General features: G+C 41.1%; 1 protein-coding gene across 16 annotated transcripts in view; it reads right to left on the minus strand.

Annotated features, from left to right (window-relative positions):
• The window catches only part of Dlg2 (discs large MAGUK scaffold protein 2), a 1,919,116-nt gene that overhangs the window by 191,729 nt on the left and 1,699,762 nt on the right, over nucleotides 1–27,625 (minus strand). The window contains exon 1 of one of the 16 annotated variants that reach the window (XM_040732041.1): nucleotides 629–873. The exons of the other annotated variants lie outside the window; for them this stretch is intronic. The gene's annotated coding sequence lies outside the window, so the exon portion shown is untranslated. Of the gene's footprint in view, nucleotides 1–628; nucleotides 874–27,625 lie in introns of those variants that run through there. 16 annotated transcript variants of the gene reach the window in all.

Below are 27,625 nucleotides of genomic sequence, written 5' to 3' on the forward strand. Positions count from 1 at the left end.
GGGCTCTTTCCCTCTCTCCCCATCATCAACAGGCACAGCAAATGCAAATCGCATCCGCTTCTAATCCCAGTCTCGCAAAATGCGGAGAGGACCACCATACTGTGTTTTACAATAATCTCTACAATACCAATTATTCACAGCCCCTCAGTTCTGTTCACACAAAAGATTGCAATTTGAATCTTGCCTTGCACAGGTTCAGCGGGGTCGTTGCTGGTAACCAGGCAAACAGTCTGTTTTAAGATTTACGGATCGCTGGGGAGAGTCAGTTGGGGGGTGGGGAAGGATGAACCGCCCTGCACATAGCTCGTTTTGGCAGCTAAGAAAAACAATTTTATGACAAAGAGACTTGTTCTTTTCAAAGCTCACCCAACAAACAAAGCTGACAGAATGAAACCTGAGAAACTTTAGCAACCACAGAAAGCAGCCTTCAAGGATCAAGGTGAATAATTCATTCCATGGCTTCTGTTTCATCTTTTAAGCTATTTTGCTCATTAAAGGGAAACTGAAGGATCTGCGAGAAGCCCAAACACCGACACACAGACTTCTGAAAGCAAGTGAATATTCCAAGCTACAGATATATTTGCCAATCTTACTCAACAACAATTGGCTGTCAGGCCAAGGAACTTACCGAACACAAAATTAGGGAACAAAGCAGGGAGGAGGCAGGAGGCACTCAAAGCAGCCTCCTCGTTTCCTTAGTGCCAGATTCTCCTGTCTCCTGTCCGGTTCACAGTTGCCTTGATAACTAAGACTCCGGCAGAACTCACTAGCGGAACCTGATGAATTATAAAACAGCCCCTCCTAGACGCTCATATTTTACATCACAGGGGGTGACCGTGCAGCATCCTCGCTGGCTGGGGACATATATTTCCTTGTAACTCATCCTGAAGAACATAACAGCTTCAGAACCAGTGACAGTAATTGGTGTTTGGGATGTACCAGTACTAGCCAATAAGATGCTTTCCCACCATCCATACTGCACTCTCATTCTCCGCTTGTGTTCCCCTATACCTTATCAAGGTGGATCCACCCAAACCAGTGGGGAGAAGGCAAAACAGCGAAACGTAGAGAAAAGACCCTGCAACAGGGAGCGCGCGCGCGCGCGCGCACACACACACACACACACACACACACACACACACAGAGAGAGAGAGAGACAGAGAGACAGAGAGAGAGAGACAGAGAGAGAGAGAGAGACAGAGAGAGAGAGACAGAGAGAGAGAGAGAGAGAGAGAGAGAGAGAGAGAGAGAGAGAGAGAGAGAGAGAGAGAGAGAGAGAGAGAGAGAGAGCTGCTATTTGGGGTTAATATTCATAATAGTTTGCTAAAGACCCAGCCCCACATTGGCATAGTGTATTACGGTACACTAAACTAAATACTTCCACTCTAATTAATCTCTCAGTGGCTTCAGAAATACTATATGCCAGAGATAAGAGAGGCTAAGGAACTTTTGGTGATTGCTGAACTTGGAGGATATTGGCAAGTCTATCCTGCTCACTGTGCTTGTAGACACTGTGACAAGAAAGAGAAATGACTTCCCCAAGTCACAGTTCCTAATTGCTAAAAGTGATGGGGAATTTGAACTTAAGCCCAGGTCTGCTGGGGTCAAGCTACTAAACTATCACCAAATAATGGAAACCATGAAAAATTGTAAGATAGGGAAATGGTAAACAATACTATTAAACAAGCATCATTAAAAGGCAGAAGCAGGTGGCATTATGCCTGAGCCTTTTGTCTTCTCTGAAATCAGTTTGACCTCATTAGGTTCATCAGGTATCAATACCCCTAGAAAGTGCATTTGGGATAGTAATAGCAACTGTCTGTTATGCACACGTGCCAGGCAGTTGTCTAAATGCTTAACACATATTAATGCATTTAATCTTTAGAATGTTCCTATGAAGTAGATTCTAATGTGGAAAATAAATTACAGATAAAAAACAAATAAACAACAACAATAAGATTCAGAGAGAATAACCAATCTACAGGATGGTATATCAACTGCCTGGCAGAAATGGAGTCATTACGTAGGCTGTCTAGTTCAAAGCACACACACTCAACATACTGTCCTACCACAGGAAACATTTCATTAAACTGCTCAAAACAGATGGAAAATGGATATGCTTACTGATGATGTTTAGTAGAAATAATACAATAGTAGGCTTGGTCATTAATTGATGTTTTAAGCTCCAGCTCTGCCAATAAATGAGTATGTAGCTGTTGTTTTGTCTTCAGAATGGGTATGCTCATGCCTGTCTCAAAAAAATCAAGCAGAATACATCAGAAAAATGGTGTCCCATTTATAGCATATGTACACAGACTGGTAGTATTGTTCCTACCACACTTCCATTATGAATATTTACTTATGACTTTCCTTCTTCCTTAAGTGTCTTTTAAATGTCAACTGTTCTTTGCCAAGGAGTTGTCTTGGGTGTTACGAAAGCAATGCATGGGGGTGGGGGAAGACCCAGATATATCTGTTATCCAGGCTGCCAAACATCACTAGGGATGCAGGATTTCTAGTGAGAAGGGAAGACCACATGGGCCTTTCTCTGGGCTCCCCAATCAGTTCATTGTCCTTTCTCTCTACTTTGCCTCTTCTTTCTACTCCAATCAGCTAAGCCCATTAGCTTCTTTCTACTTCATCACCAGTCAAATGAACTTACCAGTCTAGGAAAGCATATCAAGAGTATGTTTCCTATCTACTCTGAAGCTCATCTGTCTTTTCCATTATTTCAAAAGAGCATCTGCCACCAACCCCATAAAAAATGAACATTTCCATGGACCCATTTTGTCCTTCCATTAAATCAAGATATGCCAGGGGAGACAGGTTTCTCTCTTGCCCAACTCCTCTGAAGTCAGCTTAAATTATTATAGTTGCTATTAAACAGTGCTATCTTGGGGTTAGGAAAATGGCTCAACTGCTACAGCAATTGCAGAGCAAGTGTGAGAACGAGGTTTTAGATTCTCAGAGCCCTTGTAGATGCTAGGTAGGTGTGGCAGCCCACTTGCAATTCCAGCTCTAGAGATGAGATTTCCCCAGAGCAAGCAGGCTAGCTATATTAGCTACACCAGTGAGCTCTAGGCTCAGATGCAGGACTCCTCTTCACTAAATGTGGTAGGAAGCAATGAGGAAGACACCTGACAGTTGCCTTAAGTCTCCTCCATATGCATGTACATATATGAGCACACACAAATCACCCATACCCAGTGAGTGCATGCATACATGCATGCATACCACTTACACATACACATGAGAGGAAAGTGAAAAGGATCAAGCTGCTTTCTTTAGATGAGGTACTGGTACATATCTGTTTTTCTCAGCAATCGAGAGGTGGAAATGGGAATATGATAAGTTCAAAGCCAACTGGGGCTACAGAGCGAGAGCCTGTAAAAAAGGGGGATGGGATGGGGAAGGGAGATTTAAAAAACTGCTGTCTTAAAGGTATGCTATTGGGGAAGGGAGATTAAAAAACTGCTGTCTTAAAGGTATGCTATCGGCATCTCTTGGTAATCTTTAGAAGTAAGTCTTGAGAATATAGTGATGCTATCATGCTATGTGGAATACGCAGGTCTACACACGACAGACTTTCTTAGTTCTCTAATTTTCAGAGAATCGCTTTGTGGCCAGATTAATTTGATCACACACAGACTACCCTCTCCTTTGATCACACATAGAGTCTCCTTTCCTTATTTTAAAAATTCTCTAAGTGTTTAAGTAAAACATGCATGGTAAAATTATCCCCGCTCCCCTTCATGGCCATTCTTAATACTAGGCTTGTGAATGCAAATGTGTGCAGAATAATTGAGGGTATAGGGAGACATGAGAGTCTAAGCTCATAAGCAAGGCCAAGTATAAACACCATGGGTAGCAAAGAGCAGATGACCACTGTGTTTTCAAGAGCAGTGGTTACTTTCTGTGCATGGGAGTTAGCCACTACCTGGAGTAGTTTGGTCCTAATTTTTTCTATGATTTCTCACCTTTTTGACTTGCTATACTCCTCCCAAGTCTCCCAGAAGCTACTCCTTTTCTTTTAAAATTACATTTATTTATTTATTTATCTATTTTGGTGCACACATTTCATGGTGCATGTATCAAAGACAGAGGATAGCCCCAGGGAGTCTACTTTCTCCTTCTTAGGGATTAAACTCATGTCATCAGGTTTGGCAGTAAGTGCCTTTACCTGCTTGGCCATCCTATCAGCCCCCGGAAGCCATTTTTTTTTGTCCATTCTCCTTGTCACTGAGTTTCTCCATTACAACCTATGAAAATTAATAGATGAGCATTTATATCTTCCACATATTCCTCAGCTTCCACGTGATGAGTAATCATATCTTTACACAAATTCAGTTGTAATTACTACCTCATGCCACCAATTACTGAGACATAATTATATAGAACCTTAAAATTATACAAATATATGTGTGTGTATATATGGCTTGTATATTATTAATGATGGTGTTAATATTTATTGGGTACTTAATCTGGGCTGCTAATATGCTAAACCTAACATTTCTCATTTAACTCCTCTTCCCACATCTTTTTGAAATACACTGTACTGCCTCTAGTAGATAAGAACACTGTGAGTAAAATGATAAGGTGATCTGTTGACAAATGGCAGGCAGGGTAATAACTGAAGGTTAAGACTGCAGAGACTATTTTTTTAACTATTATACCTATAGCTTATAGGAAAGCAAGGTAGCAGATAATATACTGGTATGTCTACTTTCTCAAATCTATTCTTTCCTTGAGTGACTTTACTGTCACTGTACCATGAAGATTGCTCTTATTAAGGTAAATGATGACATTGTTGTGAACAAAAATCAATGGCCAATGTATAGCCCTGTTTATGTGACCTCTGCCAAGCATTTGGCAGAATCAATTACTGCCTTATTCAATTAATCTTTCCCTTTGCTTTGTTTCTAAGATTTCTTGATTTTTTTCTACATTATATGTCCATTCAGTTTTTAAAATGTGAGTATATGTATGTATATGTACACACACACACACACACACACACACACACACACAGCACATACACGCAGCACACATACACTTGCACATGAGGACCATTTTGGCTCATCAGGTGTCCTGCCCTAGCACCTTCTGACTCTCACCAAATCTGAAAACGGGCTGGCATTCAGTGAACCTAAGTAGTGTTCCTGTCTGTGTACACAGTGCTGGGGTTATAGGTCAATGGGGTCACTCCCAGCCTTTGAACTTGAGTGGGGGGAATTTGAACTTAAATACTCATGTTTATGAAGACAGTGATAAAACAACTAAGTCATCTTCATGGCACCTATTAATCCATTCTTCTTAATATTCGCAACTGAGTCTTCTACATTCCTGCCTTTCAAACAGATAGTACCTTAAAGCTCATCATTAGCCCTCCTTTGTGACAGTTACTACCAAGGTCACATTGCCTAGTTTCAAGGTTCAAATGACATCTGGGACTCTACCCTCCAGACTCTCATATCTAACTGCATCTATAGCTAAGCATTTCCATTTGATTGCTTTTCACATTTGACATGTTTAAAAACAAACTTAGTTTCTTCACAAAATAGTCTCTATTTTCAGGATGTGTATTTTTTTGTGTGTACATACAGAGGTCAGCTCTTGGTGTTATTCCCCAGTAGCCATCCACTCTTTTTTAATGCAGGGTCTCTTGCTGATTAAAGCTAGTTTGATGGGCCAGCAAGCCCCAAGGATGTACCCCCATCTTGCCCTTCCTGGTACTGGCACATCATAACCTATTATTTTGCATGGATTCTGAAGGTGAAGCTCAGGTCTTCACGCTTCCATAGGCATACTTTATTATCTCCCAACCCCTTCGTGTGAACTTTTCAATAAACAATATAATCACTCAGATGTGCTTGGCCAAAAACTCAGAGATATTTCTGTCTCATCTCAATTTATACCCCAAACTTTATTATCAAATGCTGATTTCAAAATATATCTTGAATCTTTCCAACCTCATCTGTATCGCCCTCATTTCTGCACTATCATCATCTTCCTCAGGAGTTCTTCAATTCTTTTCTAGTTTACTTGCTTTGACTAATACCTTTCTACAATCTCTTTATACCACAGCCAAAGTCAGCTCCCATCTTGTCCTCTGGAGCTTCCCATAGAAGATCTTATTTCACTTTGCTTTTGTTCCTTCACTTCAGATGGGAGTCTACTGGGTGACATCATTCTTCCTGTGAGGAGAGTGACTGACAGCACAGAATCCTCTGTTCCTCCATTTATCTTTACCTTCCCCACAACCCACACTGAACTTGCTCTGTGAGGCCAAAGACCTGGCCTCTTTTGTCTGTGATTTAATCTCAAACTCTAAACCATAGTGACATGATACTTATATTTGTGGAGGGAGTGTGTTTAAAGTCCTAGCTTTAGAATGCTTTGGTTTAGCTAGGTGGTTGTGGCACACACCTTTAATACAAGCACTTGGGAGGCAGAGGTTGGCTGGTTTCTGAGTTAGAGCCAGCTTGGTCTACAGCGGGAGTTCCAGAACAGCCAGGGTTACATAGAGAAACCCTGCCTCAAAAACCCTTTTTAGAAAAAAGTATTGGTTTCACAAATCACCTTATTTTTATAACAAAAAGTTCTCCATTATGAATTTTCTTAATTGTTAGTTTTCAAAAGAAAACAATCATCCCACACTTGCATTGTTCTGGTTCTTTTGCAGTATATCGCAGTGTACTTGGCATCTCTTGTGTTTGACTAGACAGAATAATTCCACAAGGCTGATAATTATTGGTTCAATGTTGTTCCCCTATCAATTTTACTCCTTTGAAATTCTTATTTATGCAAAATACCTCAGCATGACTTTATTTTGAAATTTGACTGTTGCAGATAAAACCAGTTAAGGTGAAGTCAGACTGGAGTAGGGTGAACTCCAATACAATCCAACTGTTCTTGGACATTGGCATGCACATAGCTGCACTTACAGTCCTAAGAAACTAAGAACCAATGGAATCCAGGAGAAGATTCTAGACAGAATGTTCCCTACCTCCTTTGAAAGAATAGGATCAGAGGTCACTATCACCTAGAAGACTATAGACTACTGGAATCGAGAACCACAAGACAACAAACATTTGTTGTCCTAATTCTCTTACTCCATGGCAGTTGGTTTTAACATTCTTAAGAAACATACAAGGTCACACACCACATTGCTGTAAAGTATGAGACATCTGCCCCTCAGAAAAGTCAAGTAACTTGCTTCATCTTTGACACAAAGGAATTAGTGGCTTGGGATTTAAACTAAGATTTGTGGAACATCAAAGCCCATACACAGTTGCAGTGACTCCTAGATGCTGGTGACCACTGTGGTTCAGAGAAGAGAAAAATTCATAAGCCACAGCATTTCCCAACCCAGAAAAAATACCCTCTCTTATAAGATTATGTACTTCCTCCTGTTTATTTTTCCTTCCTATTGTTTTGGCTATTATTTTTTTATTTCTGAGATGGTGGTGAGGATAAAGTTGACAATCTGTTGAACTATTAAGGTTTATTTTCTGAAATGCTTTTGACCAATAAAATATGATATTCTGGGAACAGATGTTCTAATATTTTTCCTGTTGTGAAACAAAGTTAGGGAAAGCTCTTCATATATAGCCAAGCCAGGAGATGACAAGAGGAAAGCTGTGTTCTGAGTTAGCTGGAAAACCACTGTACAAAGTATCCTGTTAAGTATCTTATTAGCAATAAATTAATCTAGTGTGGTCCCATATAAGGAATATAACTGAAACTAACAACATTCATTACTTTAGACATTGCTTACTCATGACATCCACCCCTCACTATAAAAGATTTTCTGTCTAAAAGAAAAAAATATATCTTGACCTGTGGGTGTGTGCAAATGTCTAAGGATTAAATGAGATCACTTCTGCTAAGTATCTAGTACACCATAAGAGCTCTTAGTAATGCTAATTCTTCTCAAGGGAAGTGGTAATGCTTTATGTCTCCAGAAGGGAAATGGCTTTAGGATTACTAGGCTGGAGAAACCACAGAAACAGCTGACCTGAACAAGGAGGAGCTCATGGACCCCAGACTGATATCTGGGAAACCAGCACAGGACTCATCCAGATCCCGAATGTGGGTGTTCTATGGGGCCTCTGGCAGTGGATCAGTATTTATCCCTAGTACCCACACAGAGTATCCACATAGAGGGATACTCTCTCAGCCTAGACACACAGGGGAGGGCCTAGACCCTGCTCCAAAAGATATGACAGACTTTGATGCTCCCCCATGGGAGGCCTCACCCTCTCTGGAGATCAGAAAGATGGGATAGGGAGTTAGTGGGGGCCAGGGGAGGAGGTGAGGGAGAGGAAACTGGGATTGACATGTCAAACAAGTTTGTTTCTAATTTAAATTTAAAAAATACCAAAAAAATTAGAAAAAAAAAGACTCAGAGCAACTCGGTAATTCAGTGACACTGGTCAGCCACCCTGGAGAATGGAAATGAATTATATCTACCCTTTGGCTGAGCATTCAGAAATCTATAGAGTGTCTATAAAATTGGGGTAGTCTATTCTTAGGCATTCATGCTTATTAAATATACATATTTATAAAAATGACTATTTAGAAATCATATATCACTAGTACATATTTCTTTGGGGTGTATGTATATGTGTTATCTTTAATTTCTGACAAATGAGGATGAAAAAGCCTTTCTTTACACATAAGAGCTTATTTTCTTCATTTTATCATTATTTGACCCATCCATTGCCCTAGGATCTTTAGTGAAAACAAATTTTAATGTATTTCTTTGCCCGTATTGTATCTTGGATTGCCAGTCAGTGAAAGAAACTTCCATTCTGCCATGATTTTTTTTCTCTAGTTTTTACTTAAATTAGAAACAATGTTATTTTACATATCAATCACAGTTCCCTCTCCCTCCCATTCTCCGATGCCCCTCCAACCCCCTATCCCATCCCCTTTCTGCTCCCCAGGGAGGGTGATGCCTTCTTCCATGGGAGATCATCAAAGTCTGTCACATCATTTGGGGCAGGGCCTAGTCCCTCTTCCATAGGTCTAGGTTGAGAGAGTATCCCTCTATGGGGAATGAGCTCCCAAAGTTAGGCCCCATAGACTGTCCAGGCCTCCTAACTGACATCCACATTCAGGAGTCCTGGCTCAGTCCTATGCTGGTTTCCCAGCTGTCAGTCTGGGGATGATCATGAGCTCTCCTTTGTTCAGGTCAGCTGTTTCTGTGGGTTTCCCCAGCCTGGTCTTAACCCCTTTGTTCATCACTCCTCCATCTCTACAACTGAATTCCAGGAGTTTGGCTCAGTGCTCAGCTGTGGGTCTTTGCTTCAGCTTCCATCAGTTACTGGATGAAGGCTCTAGGATGGCATATAAACTAGTCACCAATCTCATTATAGGTGAAGGGCATTTAAGTAGCCTCTCCACTATTACTTACATTCTTAGTTGGTGTCATCCTTGTATTTCTCTGGACATTTACCTAGTGCTAGATTTCTCTTTAAACCTATAACGGCTCCCTCTATTAAGGTATGGAACTAGAAGAAACCATCACAAAAAGACAACGTACTCACTCATATATGGATATAGAGCAACGGAGTACCAGCCTACAATCCACACTTCCAGAGAAACTAGGAAACAAGGAAGACCATAAGAGAGACATATAGGGTCCCCTAGAAAAGGGGAAAGGGACAAGAACTCCTGAGAAAATTGGGAGCATGGGGGAGGAGTACATAAGAGAGCAAGAATACTGCCATGATTATTTATAGAGTCTACTGCTATGTCTTGGGCACTACAGGATCATACTAAAGCCAGCAAAACAATGCAGTCAAAGTCAGATTATCTCTGCCCTAAGAGGCATCATTTCAGGAAGTAACAAATGGGCAATAGGTAACTATAGCTGCATAACACATCACAAGGACTTCACTGTGAACAGCACCCAATGCAGCCTAGGGCAGGGGGAAAAGTGGGGGACTGTGAGGTCATTACAACTTACTGGGACATTAGAGAAATCTCTCTCTCTCTCTCTCTCTCTCTCTCTCTCTCTCTCTCTCTCTCCTGTCTCCCCCAACCCCTCTGTGTGATGTTGTATATGTGTCGTGTGGTGTATGCGTATTAGTATGTGGAGTGCATGCCTATGTATAAACCAAAACAGGCCATCTGCTCCTTTGTTTTCTGCTTCGTGTCTTCCTTTCTGCTTATTCCCTGGAGACAAGGTCTCTCATTGAGATGGAAACTGGGCATACATAACCATGATCAGTTTTTAACATGGGTGGTGAAGATTTGAGCCCAGATCCTTTCAGAGCAAGCATTCATATCTACCAGGCATTTTTTTTTACTGAGTCTTAAATTGACATGGATGACTACAATCGTCTGACTACAATGGTCTGAATATATGTATACTACAAAATTCATGTGTTGAAGACTTAACTCCAATGTCATAGTAGTAGGGTCTATCAGAGAATGATTAAAGAAGGCTCATAGATGAATTCATGTCTGTGTCTGAGTGATAGATTGGTGACCACAAGAATGGTTGTGTTACAAAAGCCAGCTGGGCACTCTCTTACCAAGTGATATCTTCTGCACATTAGGACACAACAGGAATGCCCCACTACAAGCAAATCCTTGATCCTGGACTCACAGACTCTAGAACCTTCAGAAATAAATCTTGTTTTTTATAAAATAGATTATCTAGTCTCAGATATTCGTATAGTCACTAATTAAGTGGCCTAACACAGATGAGGGGAAAATGACCAGGACATGCTTTCAAGTGAGAAGCCTGTTCAAAGGTTCTGGGGAGAGGGGCTTGATCAACAGGCTCTAGAGAAGTGAAACTTTTATTGGTTTAGCACTCAACTCCCAGTGATGAAAACCAAACCAAATTAAACCAAACCAACCAACAAACCAACCAACCAAACAAACAAAAATTCTTAGGAGTTTAAGAACACCAAAGAAAAATAATCCATTTCCATGAACTTCTTCAATGCAAGGAAGGCAGGAGCAGAAAATGTCATATGCTTTATAGTTAGACAGTTCTGATTCATTCAAGTGACCTTTGCAGGTTGTTTAATGTCTCTGGATTGAACTCTACGTTCTTGCCTATAAGATGAGTATAATCCTGTGTATCTTATTTTGCTGTTACATTCTTATGAAATTAAAAACATAAAGCATTTTGATTTCTGCCTGCCCAAAATAAAATATTCCTGACACCAGAATAAATGTCACTTCATGTGTGAATAATGCTTGTGCCCCTATAAAGAGCCTGTGCCATTCGGGCCAATTCTAGTTTCTCATTAGGATGTATATATTTGCTTTCTCCCTAGTCCAGTGGGCTCAAAACTTGGTCAGTGTCATCATTTAAAGTCATTCTGAGCACACACTCACATTATCTAAATTTCTATATGTATAAATTAGAGTCTGTACAACAAGACTGTAAAACTATTATATGGTGTGGACATGATAAAAGTATATATAGAGAGCTTTAAAGGCTAACATAAAAAATGAACAAAAAGGAAAGGTCCTGTGTTCCCCTGGGGTACCCATAATCACTGCTCTGAAATCGTCAAAGCTTTCTGACAGGAAAGATGCAGTCTCCTGTAGTCATGGAACATCAGGTAGTACAGATCAAGCATTAAAGAAATATCTATCAGCTAATGAGACAGTGAAATAGAAAGAAAAAAAACCCTAACGAGGTAGCTTATTAAAGCCCTTACCTAATTGAATTATTATTTTTATGTCGAAGCATGGAGGTAGAAGCCAAAGGACAATTTCAGGTGTCAACCTACAGATACCATCGCCTTGATTTCTTGTTGTTATTGGGTTGTATTTTTTTTTCTTTTGAGATAGGGTCTCTCCTGGGCCTAGAGCTTCCCATGTAGGCTAGATTGACCATTTAGCAATCCTTAGAGATTTTCTGTCTCTGCCTCCCCAGGGCCAAGATAACAAATGAGTGACACCATGCTCAGCTTTTTAAAATAAGGGTTCTGGGGATCAAACTGAGGTTGCTGGTTGAGGCATCTTCCCAGCTCCCAAACCAGTTATTTTTCAAATTTTCATATAGCTTTTACTTGTAATAAAAGAGGAGTAAGCAACCATATTAAAACTGCCTCACTTTCCAAAAGTCAGTGGTAAATAGAAAGGTAATATCCTTTAAAAATAAGAAAAGAAAAAGAAAAACAGGGCTAATGGTAGTGATGGTAATGCTGAGCTTTGGTAAGGGTCAGGTATTGTGCTGATCATTTTAATCATTTTTTATGCATTCTATTTGATCTTTTCAATAGTCAGGACACCACAATGCATGTATGTAGAGGGCATTAGACATACTTTATGTACTACAAACTATGGTCTATATACCAAATCTGTTTCATGGTCTGTCATGATACCATCCACAAGTCTTCATCAATTTTCACAATTTTTAGATGGCTGAGAAAGAAAATCAAACTTACAACAATGTATTATAGCATATGAAAACTGCATGACATTCAAATGTCAGTGCTCATAGGCAAAGTTTTCCAGCAACATATACATGCCTATTCATTTATGTATTACGTTTGTCTGCTTTCACACTACAATGGCAGGGTTCATTACTTCAATAAGAATATACTATGTAAGACTTAGAACACTTAGTTCTGGTCCCTTAAAAAATGAGTTTGTTGACTGGTGCAAGTGAATGGAGTCTCTTGGAATCATGCAGGTTGTAGCTTGCATAACCATATTCATAGCAACACTTTTTTTAAATGGAGTATCAAAGAGGTTAAGCAACTTGTTCCTGTACTTAGAAAACAGCTGAGACAGTGGTTTGTAGAAAACCATTTTAATACTGACATATGCCCTTGGTCAGCCCTTTTCACATCTGTCTATATAACTTAGGCAGTCACACCAAATACAACTTCCTGTGTCTGCTCTCTTCTCTGCTCTCCTACAGATTGTAATGTAACCGTGGCTCAGGCCACGGTAAGGTAGGGAACAGTTCAATGAAACCGCAGCAGGACTCACTCATCCATGACACCTTTCTTCATACCTCCTCAGGTCTTTCAAGTACACATTCGGCTCCTGAGTACAAGGTCCTGCCATCTCTGGCTGAGCAGAAAGTGATGGAAGGACATGCGATGCTATGCTGGAAGCCTCATTATTGGCTCTTTGCCTACAGAAACTCAACCAGCTTATCTTCTTTCCCAAGGAGCTTCAAACTTCCACTGGCTCAGCTGGTTCTTTCCAGGCCCTCTAACAAGCTGCCCTGCCCAACTGAGATGAGAAGCTGACAGGGAGGCTCTTCATGGGCTTGTCTACCCCAGAGAATAGCTTCCTTTCTTCCTAATTCTCATTGTACCAGAGCCTCCTGGGGTCTCTCAGCCACTCCTGGATTGTCATCAGCTTACTATAGACTGTGAATTATAATGGCATTTTGCTGTCCATACATGGAACATAATTTATAACCTAGCTATGGCTAGAGCATCATCACTTCTGAGCAAGTACAACTAAGGCTGGCAGGTCATCAATTACATAAGACTGTAAGATCAGGTTTCACATATGTTAAGCTTAGTGGATCCTTCCAGCAAATGGGGTTTATTATTTGCATTTTAGAGAGGATGACACTGAGATGCCTGAAGGATTAAGCAGTATGCACCTGGAGAGTGGAGGGCTTGGGCATTAAACCTTGAGCTCTCTGACTCCTGAGTGTCTTTCACTTTGGTAAAGGAATTTGCTGTAAAGACAGTTTGTTGCCATGGCAGACTTTGAAAGAGAAAGGAAGAAAGGAAGGAAGGAAGAAAGGGAAGAAGGGAGAGGAGGAGGGAGGGAGGGTAGAAGGAAGGAAAGGAGGGAGGAAGAAGATTGGGATAAACTATAGTATTACCGATTTCAACTATGGGCAACACTTAAGCAAATTAGTAGGTAATTTAAAGCAATGCAAATCTTCGGCAAATTCATCTGAGAAATGGGAGCAACAACATGCCTGCCTTGCAGAGCTGTGAGAATTATATTAAAGAACACAAGCATCCTATTTATATGAATATTTAGCAGAGGAAGTCCAAATTGAGAGAAACTAGGTTGGGGGTCAAGGTTGGGAGCCAATGAAGAACTACTAATAGGTGTGAAGTTTATCTGGGAAATGATGGAAATGCTCTAAAGTTGATTGTAGTGATGGTTACATAACTCTGGATATATTTTTAAAAATCATTGAATACCATGCTTTAAGGAATGAATTATATGCCGTGTAAAGTCATGACTAACACAGATAAAGCCCTGAGCACAATGCCTTGCACAGAACTAGAGCTTTGTAGGCACTGGTTTCTATCATAGTGATCCTGAGCCACAGACCAGCACTTGGCCAAACCGATGTACTTCCTTTCCAGAGGTTAAAACTAGACCCGCCCTGGAAATTAGGTGTGGCCCTGTGTCATGTGAGCTCTGGCCAAGGGAATGTGAGTTCTGGCCCACAGAATAGAACAGATCTTTCCCACGAAAACATTCCCTTCCCAAGTCTTTAGGTTCTCTTTCCTTCCCACCTGATTCATGCAAATCAACCCTTTGCCCTTAGAAGTCAAATCCTGGAGATGGCGGAGATACAAAGTAGAAAGAAAAAAAACAAAACAAAACAGTTCCTAAATTATTAGGCAAAGAATTGTCTGCTGAGCCAAAGGACTAGTTTCAGATTTTAGACTGTGAGAAAGAAGCTTCTATTTCTTTCAAATCATTATTCTCTTAGGAATGTTGCAGCTCCTACAGTTATTTTTTTATTATTTTAATTTTAAATAGCTTGCTTCACATGTCAATCCCCGTTCCCTCTCCCTCCCCTCCTCCCGCACCCCCTACCATTCCCCCCCCCCCCAGCCTCCTACCCTATTGCCACTTCCTTCCACAAAGGGGATATCTTGAGTCTGCCATTTCACTCAGGGCAGGGTCCAGGCACTCCCCTAAGAGTCCAGGCTGAGAGAGCATCCCTCTTTGTGTTATGGACACATGAAGTTCGTTTGTATGCCAGGGATAAACACTGATCCACTGCCCAGGGCCCCATAGGTTGCCCAGGCCTCCTCACTGACTCTCACACTCAGGGGTTCTGGATCAGTCCCATGCTGGCCTCCCAGCTGTCAGTCTGGGGTCCAAGAGCTCTCCCTGTTCAGATCAGCTGTCTCTGCTGGTTTTGCCAGCACATTCTTTGCCAATTAACTCCTCTCTCTCTGTCACTGTGTTCCATGGGTTCAGTTCAGTGTTTAACTATGGGTGTTTGCCTCTGCTTCCATCAGTCACTGGATGAAGGCTCCAGGATGGTTATAGACATCAAGTTCATTATCAGGAATGGGCATTCGAGGTGGTCTCTCCACTATTGCTTAGCTTTGCCAGTTGGTGTCATCCCTTTAGATCACTAGAGGTCTCACTGGTGCCAGATCTGTCTTCTAACCTATGATTCCCTCTTCCCCCTATTCTACCCACCACTCAACCTTCCTGTTCCCCCATGACCTACTCTCTCTTCCTCTTCTTCCCCTCTTCTTCCCAGCTCCCACTCTCCCCCACCCCTGGCCGTGTTCCCAATCTCTTCAGAAGATCTTGCCTCATTCCTCTTCTCTGGAGTACCATGCATATCTCTCTTAGGTTCTTTCCTGTTTCCCAGACACTCTGTCAGTGGAAGTGTAGACTGGCACTATCCTGATCCATGTCTAAAATCCATATATGAGTGATTACATACCATGTTTGTCTTTTTTGTGACTGGGTTACCTCACTCAGGATGGTTTCTTCTAGTGCCATCCATTTGCCTGCAAATTTCAGGATTCCATTGTTTTTTTTTTTCTGCTGAATAGTACTCCATTGTGTAAATGTACCACACTTTCTGTATCCACTCTTCAGTTGAGGTTGCTTCCAAGTTCTGGCTATTACAAATAATGCTGCTATGAACATAGTGGAGCAGATGCCCTTGTTGTATGAATTTGCATCTTTTGGATAGACTCCTAAGAGTGGAATTGCTGTGTCTTCTGGTAGATCATTACAGTTAGTTTTAACCCTTCCAGTCTGAGGGCAGATGTTCACCACTGGCATATGCCTGAAACAAACTGTGGGTTGGCTGACCTTGCTGGATTGTGGGTCCTGAGTACATGTCATAAATGATGTCAGACTAATTAATTATGATTTTACTGATGATGGGTTGTCACTGGACATTTTTGAGAGAGCATGAGACTTTAAGCTACCTGTGTTAACCTGGGGGACTGAGTCCTTGTTTTGCCCTCTAGCTCCTTCAGGAAAGGTCAAATGAACAGTAGGCATCATGCCACCAGACTGTGAGCAGCAGCGGTGGCGGTAGGATGTGGTGGCAACAGGCAGCCTGAGGCTGCTGCTCCAAGCTTCTCTCCTGTTCTCCTTCATGGAGAACCCTGCACCCTGACCTCTTCCCCTGGCTAAAAGGGAAAACAATACACATCGAAGGCTCTTCCTAGTTAGGGTATGTATGGCTCTTGCTGAGTGCTCTCTCAATCATTATCCACCGTTCTCTAAATAAAGAAGGCTATTATCCCTTCCAGTGGATAATGCCAAAATATTTGCTATTGTCTCTCATTCTGAGCATTTGCTGTCAAAAGGAAGAGATCTGAGTCATTCTTTAGAGGGGGTGAACAGAGGACATGCAGCCCAAACCAAAAGACAGCAGAATAGAAGGGGATAAATCATCCGGGTGGGTTCATTAGGTTTATGAGTCCATTCCCTTACTTAAACGTGTCAAATTGGACCAACGACTGTGAGGAACACTGGAGAGCAGAGGTAAAGGGAGGGGGGTGTATTAAGATCTTATAAACAACACAAAACCACCAGTGACTCCTGACTATTTACTGTGAAGTTCTATTACAAGGCTTAATTTTTGACATGCCTATCACTCATATATTATAATAATGAACTCCACTTAGAAGGTATGGAAACTGAGGCATGGAAGGCTGAACTAAGCTGCATCCTTATGATCATATATGTGTCAAATAATAGAGTTGGGCCTGGACCTGGATCTTGACCTGAGTGACACAAAAGGATTTACTTTAATTATCAAAGGCATTTATGACTCCAAACCAATATACTGCATTATCAAGGTCAATGGAGAATCCAGCAGATTTGTAGTGTGCTCAAATTTAACAGCCTTTCCTTGAAGAAGTCCATGTCCTACAAGGTTGTAGGCATATTGAGTGTCCAAAGGAATAAGAATACATACCAGGGAAGGAAAAAGGCCAGTGAGGTGCAGGTGCTTACCACTAAGACTGATAACCCGAGTTCAATTCCTGGACCCCACATAGTAGAAAAACAACTGATACCCGCAAGCTGTTTGGATCTTCACCTATGTGCCATAGACAGATCCCTACAGATCACCAGTAAGGTGGCCTAACCTAAATGGTAGCTTTGAGCTGTAAGTAGTGACCTTGCAACACACACACACACACACACACACACACACACCCTCCCCACAAATGTGAACTTTTTCTATTAATAAAATGAAAGTTTAAGGAAGAAAGGCCACTGTCCTGGGCTTAGAGACTGTCCTGGCTGGGCATGAGTCATTGTCTACTCATTGACTCAGATTAATAGACGTTGAAAATGAGATCATTTCAGGTAAAAATATGACTTCCAGATAGAAAATGTTAAACACCTTTGTGAAAACTCCTCCCCTTCCTCAGCATGTAATAAAGGAAGAAAAACATATCTGGATGTCTCACTTCCTTCTATTTGCCAGGCAGTTTCTTTTTTCTTTTCCATATCATGATCCCATTGTTTCTCCATTGCTCCTCAGTGTGCTCTGTTTAAACCAGATGGGGCAGCAACATTTTCAAGCGAGTTCGGTAGCCCAGGGGACTGGCTTCGTACTAGATAAACAATGGACACTTCAGCTCCTGGGAAATCAGGTGGGAAACAGCTGCAAGTCTACTCTGTGACAAAGGTTGTGATGTCATCCAGGGTTCACTTGAGGTGCCACCACACTCACTTCTCCTTATAGCAAACCTGGGCCGAATGGGGAAGCAGTTGGGAAGCAGTGACAAAGGGAAATACACTGTGACCACCTCTCCTTTCCATCACCAAGATGGATGTGAGCTGTGTTTTACCACCTGTAAAACAGAGACATTTTCAAGCGCTGATTTCCTCCTCCCTTTGAGTCTATCATCCATGAAAGGCATATTTAAAGGAGACTGAATTGGAGTCAATTCTCTGTTATGAAACTTATACCGTAATGAAGTATTTCTATATTCCTGATTCGGAGTCATGCTCTGGCAAAACAAAAACAGGGTCTAGCCCCGGCTCTGACGAAGTTCCTGGCCTTCTAGGAGAGTGATGGATGCACAAAGTGGAGGAACTGTTACAGTTACAAACACAGAAGAGTGTGCAGGGGATGCTCAGTGATTGACTCTAACAAGAGAAAGAGTTTGGGAAAAGAAGGCTATCTTCGTTCAGTAAAGAAGCACTTTATTATCTACCCCTAAGGTCTCGTGGGGGGGTTGTTAACCATGCAGAAAAGGGTGAGATGTGGTCTGGATGGAGAGAGAAAGATGAGTGTAAACACTCCACAGGGACATAAAGCAACCTGAAGTCTGCAGTCATGGCAGATGCTGTAACCCAATGGACAATCAACTCTGAGGAAAGAAATGAGAGGCAAGTCTTTGAAGCAAGAAGGGGGATCATCTGCCACAGCAAAGGTCATGGGACTCTATGCAGCAGCCACGGAAGCTTCTGAAAGATGCTTAGCAGCGTGAACATGATCTGGTTAGCACTTTAAAAGATCACCTTGGTAACCATGTGGAGGTTGGACTGGAGGTGTTAGAGAGAACAGTGAGGGGGTGGATATAGCAGGCCAGGTGGGAGGGACCAGGCCTGGTCTTAAGCAGCACCAGTGTGGACATAATAAAGAGACAGATGTTCCAATGAGGAAAACCCGGGGTGGAGGTAAAGAGAACTAGGTTCTGCTCCCAGCCTTTGTACACTATCCTTGTATGACTGAAGAGAAACACTTCCTTTCCCAGATCTTCCTTCCCAACTTGTCAGGTGAAAGAAAAATGTACTACTAGAGAAGGCACTGCATACATGTATTTGGTTAATACTCTTCATTCACCACGCAGGGCAGTCAGTCAGTAAATGCTCTAATTCCTTGGTTTAAACTATTGGAATATTGGAATATATATATGAGAGAGAGGGAAAGAGAGCCATCCAGGGAAACAAACTACCTTGAAGCACACAAGCACTTTCTGATCATGTGCCTTGTAATATGACAGATCTATGATTAACTATAGTGACTGAGACATGGTCTCTGTGCCTTGAAAGGAAATGAGACCACTTGTAATCAATCCAAGCCAACAAATACCAAGAGGGGGGAATTCTTTTTTTTTTTTTTTGGTTAGAAACAATCTTGTTTCACATGCCAATCCCAGCTCCCTCTCCCTCCCTTCCTCCCCACTCTCTCCCCACCAGGTCCTCAGTCCCCTACCCAATCACCAGTCTGATCCCCAAGGAGGATGAGACCCTCCATGGTGGATCTCCAATAACTGTCATTTCATACAGGGCAGGGCCTAGGCCATCCCCCAAGAGTCCTGGCTGAAAAAGCCTCCCATATTGTGGCATGGGCACTCAAAGTCTACTTGTACGCCAGGGATAAATACTACCCAAGGCCCCATAGATTACCTAGGCCTCCTCACTGACACCCACATTTAGGGGGTCTGGGTCAGTACCATGCTTTTCACATAGCCATCAATCTGGAATCTAAGAGCTCCCCCTTGTTTAGGTCAGCTGTTTCTGTGGGCTAAATCAGCCCACTCTTAACTCCTTTGCCCATCAGTTCTCTCTTTCTGACACTGGATTCCAGGAGTTCAGTTCAGTGTTTGTCTGTGGGTATCTGCCTATGCATTCATCATTCGCTGGGCAAAGGTTCTGTTTCCTAGACCAAGAGGGGATTCTTATGTGCAAGATTGCAGTTGTGTCTGTCTTGGAGCGGAAATGAGTATAGGATATGGTTCCTGACATAAAAGACTTCTTAATCACAAATGAAAAAAAATTGTTACTACTAGGGAACTGCAAAGGATCGTGGGAATTCAGAAATTAAAAAAGGATTTTATTCAAGCTTAAAAAATAAACCCACCTTTTCTTTTTGGCACAGCAAACTGATGTTTTTTCTGCTATTCATAACTGTTAAGGGTCATGTACTCAAAAAAAGGGTTTTTCTAAGTGTAAGATTTTAGACTAGGCATTCCTTGTAAGAACTAAACATACTCTTTACCCTCCAAACAATCAGCCAATAGTAATAATAGGAACTGTGGCAGGAAGTAGAGAAATCTGAGTTCTAGACTACCTACCTAACAAGCTATAGTATCTTGAACAGTACCTAGATGCAACTGGTGCCAAGCAAATACCCAACTGAACTCAAAAAAATGTTAAAGGAAGTAAAGTTGAGTCAAAACAAAAGAAAAACACACTTCAAATTTAATTAACTAAAGAATACACTTTAGGAAAACTTATTTTAATATAAGAAGCCATGAATAATTCACCAAAACACTGGCTTGTAACACAAATTCCTGCAAGGTTTTAAAGGGCATACCCACAGTCCCAACGTCTTGGAAAACTGATGGTATTTAATTTGCTTTAGAAGGCATTTGGTTGGCCAGACGTGTTCTTTAAGCGAAGATGAGCTCAGTGTTTGGTGATTTCCTTATGAAAAATTAATTTTCATTCCTTAAAATAAAGGGAGCTGTTTTGATTTTCATTATCAAATCTGAAAATTCCATAATTGGCATTGCTTACAAAGAATGGGGTATCTTGTGAACAGGGCAGAGAGGTTTCTACTAGGGACCTCTTGGACAAGGTTGCTGACTTGGGAGGTGAGGTAATGTGTATAAAAGGCTTTGAAACAGATAGACATTGAGTTAACAATGCAGGTGGAATTTTAAAACTAACAGGACATGTACTGAATTGTGATGCATTTCATGAAAAAAGGGGCCACAGGTATTGAAGTCTCAGTTGGAAAATACTATAAGCACATACTTGAAAAGTCTTTTGCTGCTAAGAACCAATCATAAGAGCTTTGGGATAGGACTGTCCCTGGGATTGTGAACCTTACTACAGGCCAGCTAAAATGACTACTACATTGACCACCAGTGGAAGGAGGTCACAGTGAAACAGACATTTCTCCTGGAGGCTTTTGGTTCCAAGCTGACATGGTTGTGGTCCAGGTTCTGTAATTCATTCCTTGTTACTGTCCTTGACAATCACTCCACCTCGTTTAAGCGTGAGAACTGTCTGTAAAGGATGCAATAACAGGGCTAGTTATATGGAGAGGCAGTGGGATAATAGATGTAAATGGCTTAGTACAGTGCTGGGCACGCAACGAGCAACTATTACAAGTATAATTAGTTTTGCTGAAAGAGAAATGTTCTTTCCAAAATTGGCCAGAAATCATTTCAGACATGTATGAGACTGAAATAAAATGTATGGATGATGAATTTGCAGAAAAGAGAGTGGGTGTTTGGTTCATTTTAATATAATTGTAATGTGCCGAACCTTGCAGAATCTGCTGTCAATCATAAGTCATTCTTTATAGTAAAATTATTCTGTGAGTGAACTGGGACCATATGTACAAGGTTTTACTAAGTATGTGCTTTCATGTACCATCAGAGAGCAGGGTCTCTTCTGAAGGCTAGCTGGTAACAGAAAGAGCTACCCTGGAGGGACTTGATTCGAACCACCACTCATGACTATAATCTCTGAATAAATAAGTTATCAGCCTCAGTGTCCATGCCTGTATAATACTCATCACACTTACAGTTCACATGGTTTTAAAAAGAGTTTCATGAGATGATATGTTTCCTTAGTTCTTGCTAAACTTTTGAAACTTTACTAAACTAAAACCTCCTTAGCCCATCCTATGTTACCTTCTAGAGATGTGACTGCAAAGCCAGGGTCTCCAGCCAAGAGTGGAATCAAGTGATCTGAGACAAGTGGAGAGCAGCTAAACAATACCTCCAAACATCAGCCGCTCTTCCCGTATTCAAGATTGTTTGACTGGGGTTGGATGGGTTTCAAGGGAAAAATAAATTTGAATACATTCTAATATCAGAGACTCTGGGGACTGTGGCTAAGATACAGCTTCCCAAAGCTTACCACAAATCACTACTCCTGACTAGAGCAGACACCTCAAAGATTACAATAAAGGCAGACAGGTATAGAGAAATAGAAGCCCAAATATACCACGGAAACAGAATAGTATCTGAACCAAAAGAATAAAAATAAAAATACAAGGTATATCACTCAGCTCAGTTATGATCCAAGCAGGTCCTAAAGACTCTTTGAGGAGCAGAGACACTAAGAGGACTTTACGATTTCCTTCTAGGTCATTCTACCAGAAATTCCCAGAGACCCTGGGAAAATGTGAAGCCAAAAATAAAGGTGGACCCTTTTGCCCAGGAACCCAGGAACAAAGGAAAGGATGGCAACTGCAATGCAGAACCTGGTTGAACCATGATTCCAAGAACTAGAAATGATTTTAAAATAAGAATGCCACAGAACAAAATTTAAAAATGATAATGGAAATCAATAAAATGTCCTTTTATCTACTGTGCATTTGCAGGGGCTTCTATGCCTTTAAAATATAGTTTGATGGAGTAATTGAAAAATGTGACAACGGGTTGAGAATTACTAAAAACAAAACAAAACAAAAACCCTATGTGAATAGAACCTCTTATAGTTATAGAATGGGATATGGGATACACATTTTTTTTTTGCTCAGAAGATTTAAAAGTTAGGAAATTACAATTTAGGAAATTACAATGATTCCTGAGTATTTAGGTACTGCAATTCAAGCAATTGTTTTCATGTTCCTATTTTACCTAGAGTTATGGTAACTAGTTTGTTTTTAATTGCAGAAAAGTACCATTTGGGTCACTTTAGTGGGAACAGTACATGTCTGGTCTTTGTTAGGTATGACTGTCCTTCAATGCTCTATAAAAGGAGCAGGCAGGAGGCTCACTTGTTTAGCTACCATATTGTTAAGTATGGTCAAAATTTTCAACTTAAAAAGCAGATAGATCTGAGCACAGATTCTGTCAATCATTAGTTGAGTAACTTGATTCTGTTGAACTTCAGTTCTCTCATTGGCAAAGTCAGGATAAATAGAATCCTACTTAATATCAACACTATGAAGATCAGAATTCATTGGAGCTTCCGACAATGCTTGGAACATAAGTAGACATGTAGTTAACGTTAGCTGTTATCTTTACTACCTTTCTTTTCATTGATCCACTCCAGTGTCTCTAGAGAGCAATTACGTTAGGCCAGGCTTTGAATCAGACAAAGAAAACCAGGAGAAGTAAGACACAGTGTTTATGCACAAAAGTCTTCTTAGCCCAAGATGGGGGATGAAACAAAAAAGGCAACATGGCACTGGGAAAACTGTAGCAGAAGTCAGTGCAAGCACTCTGGTACATAAAGGGTAATGGTAAATCTGCCCCAAGGATAGTACAGGGCTTTGTGGGCTGCTTATGTTCAACACAGGGCTTGGAATGTGTATATTAGAGGCCTTTAGGAGAAAAGCACCAGATGGTCATGGATATAGGGAATAACAGGATAGAGGGGTGAATGCCTATGCAGCTGGGTCTTAGCAGGTCAGTGAGCTAGGCCACAAGCAGGGCCAGGAGTCACATCACATAGGGCCAAGTGAAAAAGGAAGTTTAGGTGATTTGGTGTGTTTAACATGGGGACACAACATTTGGTGCATCAACTTGAAAATGAGAAGTTTATAGCCAGCATTGCTTGGTCGCAGGAACGTCCTGAGGGTAGAAGAGTTACTATTGTGGTGGAAGCACAGGTTACTTCCTTGGCAAGGATTGTAAGATACCTCTGAGATGGCACCTTGCTTTGTCTTGCCAGGAGCCTAAGCATCTTTGCAAACTCAGTGTTAACTCTCAAGTCAGCACAGGATTTGTCAGTAACTACCCTATCGTCATTTAACAACAACAACAACAACAAAACAACAACAAACATATTTTAAAAGATACTTCATTCTAGTTCAGAAAGCTACAGAGTTAGTTCTGCCTTAAAGCTTTTTTTTTTTTTACTTTTTTCTATAGAGTATGGTAAAATGGAGGTGTTCCACACATGTACCATTGCAAATGTCTTCTACTTAAGTAAGTTGAGAACTGGGGATTTTTTTCTTTGTACATTTGTGAATCTTAATTTCTAAGAGATTATAGACTTTGACTCATCTTCTGGGGATTGAGTCTATGGAATGACTAGTAGTATAGATGACAAAGAGTGGCATGGTTCTTCAATAGTGGCAGGCAATGCAGGTGAAGGAGGTCATTTGGAGGGTAGCCTCAGAAGTGACAGATCTGAAGGAAGCTGGGCATGGGTAAAGGCACCAAAACAGCCAGTCAGTCTGTACTGTTGTGTAAAATGCACTTGCTGGGATTCGACTCAGAAAGAACTACAGTTTTTTTATCATGTTGAACCAAGCATGAGGATCCTCTGATTTTGATTTAATAAGTACCCTCTCCTGCTCTGCCCCCCACCCCATCATCCTCTTTTCCCCTGCCTTTCCTAGATGCGTGTGAAAAATTTCCTCAGGAGCTAGTGATCCTGCATCAGTCAAGGTCCACTAATGTATTACCTTTCAAAAGTTTCAAGTTATTTCAGGTCTGTTGACCTGGGACAGAAAGAGATGCTAATGGTTGAGGTTTGCTAAATTTAAGCATTAAAAAATAAGTCATGGAAACATCCCTAGAAAGGTTGATAGAAAGAAATCAAATACACTTGGTTCTCAGTTGGTAAGGAATGTTACTCCTTCCCAAATGCACTATAGATAGTAACAACGTGGTGCATTGGTCTAGCAGGTGGAAATGCATCATCCTTTGCACACATCAGTGCTATTCAAGCATCTCACAGACAAGCCTGAATTCTTGTATGGCCCTTAGAAAACCCCATGCCCTTGCTTTTTAGCCTGGGGTCTTTTATTGGGAAAAGTACATCAGCTCCTCAGATCACAGATGTGTTTATACTGAAGGCCACTTACAATGGACTATAAAGGGAATCTGCTTTAATACATCACAGAGATCCCACAACCTGGTGACCAGGAATTGAAATGAGACTATTGAACCTAAGCACACAAATTGTGATGTTTAATGTCAAGAAATGAGATGGTGCACACGAGAATTTTAGTAACTCTTTTTTAACATTCTAAGTAGTATGCTTCTTCATGCAACTATCTGGAAAATGATAATTTTTAGATAAGGATTCCAAAAACTTGTATAAATACCCCATACCAATATCAACTAATGTGTACTATGGCAATGGAAAAAAGGAATAATCTAAATAGGTAATCATGGAGAACTGAGTAAATCAAAAGCACCATGCCTCTTGACATTTTTGTTATACACAAACACACTCATACCACACACACCACACACTCACACACGCTCACATTACATACATCACATATACTCACACACACTGCACACCACACACATCACACACTTACCACATACACACAACCACAAATATAACACACATCATACACACCACACCCCCTACCACACACCAATCCACACCCACACCATACACAAAACAAACATACCACCAACCCACATCCACCATACCCACCACACACTCATACCATACCCACCATACACATCACACATACCCCCACACACACCACAAACTCACATACACCACACTCACACATACACACCACACACAATACACTCATACCACACACACCACATACACATCACACACACACCACAAACTCACATACACCATACTCACCACAAACACACAACACACTCACATCACACATCGTACATACCATACACTCACACCACACAAACATACACACTATACACATCACATACCACACACACTCACACACCACACACACACACACACACACACCTGAGTCTATTTAGTATTGCTCTCATGCACATGTGTTTGGGGATGACCAGTTGGGTTTCGATAAACTAGCAAGGGACCATCTTTGGAGAAAACTGATTCTCTCTCTTTTTGCAGTCATTAATAGTTTATAGCTCTTTATCTAGGAGTGGGACCTTGTGAGATTTCTCACATCCACATTAGATGTCAACCAGTGGTATCATTGTGCAGATCTTACTTAGGACACCATATTGTTAAGATTTTGTGGTTGTAACTCCCTGTCATCTACTGAAGACACTATCTCTTTTTTTTTTTTTTTTTTTTTGGTTTTTCAAGACAGGGTTTCTCTGTATTGTTTTGGAGACTGTCCTGGAACTCGCTTTGTAGACCAGGCTGGCCTCGAACTCACAGAGATCCGCCTGCCTCTGCCTCCCGAGTGCTGGGATTAAAGGCGTGCGCCACCAACGCCCAGCTCACTATCTCCTTTTTAATATGATGAAATCTGAGGGGGAAGGTCCTATGACAATTAAATAAGGTAGAATTCACAGTTCCTACTTATTCCCATTAACTCATTTTTTTAAACATGCAATCAAAAGATTTACAGGTCTCCTGACAATGAACTCCTTGTGGAAAAAATAAGACTCAAAGCTTATGAAAACATATGTGTATTCTTGAAAAATTATGTCTAGTGCCTCAAAAGGCAAAGGAAGGCAGGTTTGCAGCTATTGTATAAACATAATTTTTAACAAATTTTAAAAGCCAACAAATTTTTAACTTACAACTCATCGAAACTACTTAATCCCCTATTCCATGTCAGGTGTTACTCTAGGCATAAAGGCTATAGAAGTTCTTGCTACTAGCACTGGAAAGAATACATTTCTCTCAATGGACATGTTGAAGATGAACACTTGGCAAGGACATTATAAAAAAAATCCAGTGTGTGAGATGGTAATGATCTAGAACTATTTCTTAGCCTACAAAGTTCCAGCTTTCCCTTCTTGCCACCCCTAACTCCACTTCTACAATCCTCTAGAGAACAGAGCCTGATTGAAAGGCTGCCAGGAAGTTATTCGGCTATTTGCATATGATAGGCCGTTTTGAGCTGCAATGTCAGGCAAGCACGAAGATGCATGATCAACGAAGAGGAGGAAGACACAGCCTAAGATGTGTCATGAGCTGAATTATTGTATATTGCTGTGGACAACTGGGAGTCTTTCCTTCTGGGACCTCTGAGTAGTATACATAATGCGATTCAGAATTTCCTATTCCAGGGATGAGGGGGAGATCTACTATGCTTACATCCTTCAGCCCCATCCCCTCCCTGCTAATTATAAGAGTTGCCACACAGGGAGTCGACTCCCTTGTACTTCCAGTTTGTGCATACCAAGGTGGTGAGTGGACTCTTGGGTAGAGAGGAGTGATAGGTGTGGCAACTACAGCAAAGTGATTATCTCGTTAGACCTACATGAAGCTGGTTGCTGCACAAACGTCTTGAGTTAGTTTGGCAGACAAATACACAAGCCTGAATGTTAGAGATGACACCACAGTTAAGATCTCTAAGTAACCATGGGAGCATGGTGACTACTACATAGAATCATAAATGTATGTAAAGTGCATACATATAATCCTCAAAGCTAACTACATGACATGGATCATATTTTCACTGCAGTTTTAAATACAGTAAAATAGCCTTTTAGAATCTAGTGGCATGCCTGAGGTTATCCATAAAAGGCAGACAGAAGACAGGGCTGAGGTTCTGGCTGCCAAGCCATTTGTGTCCAAATGTTTC

Source organism: Mesocricetus auratus, unplaced genomic scaffold (assembly GCF_017639785.1).
Source record: "Mesocricetus auratus isolate SY011 unplaced genomic scaffold, BCM_Maur_2.0 Super-Scaffold_4256, whole genome shotgun sequence".
Classification (NCBI taxonomy): domain Eukaryota; kingdom Metazoa; phylum Chordata; class Mammalia; order Rodentia; family Cricetidae; genus Mesocricetus; species Mesocricetus auratus.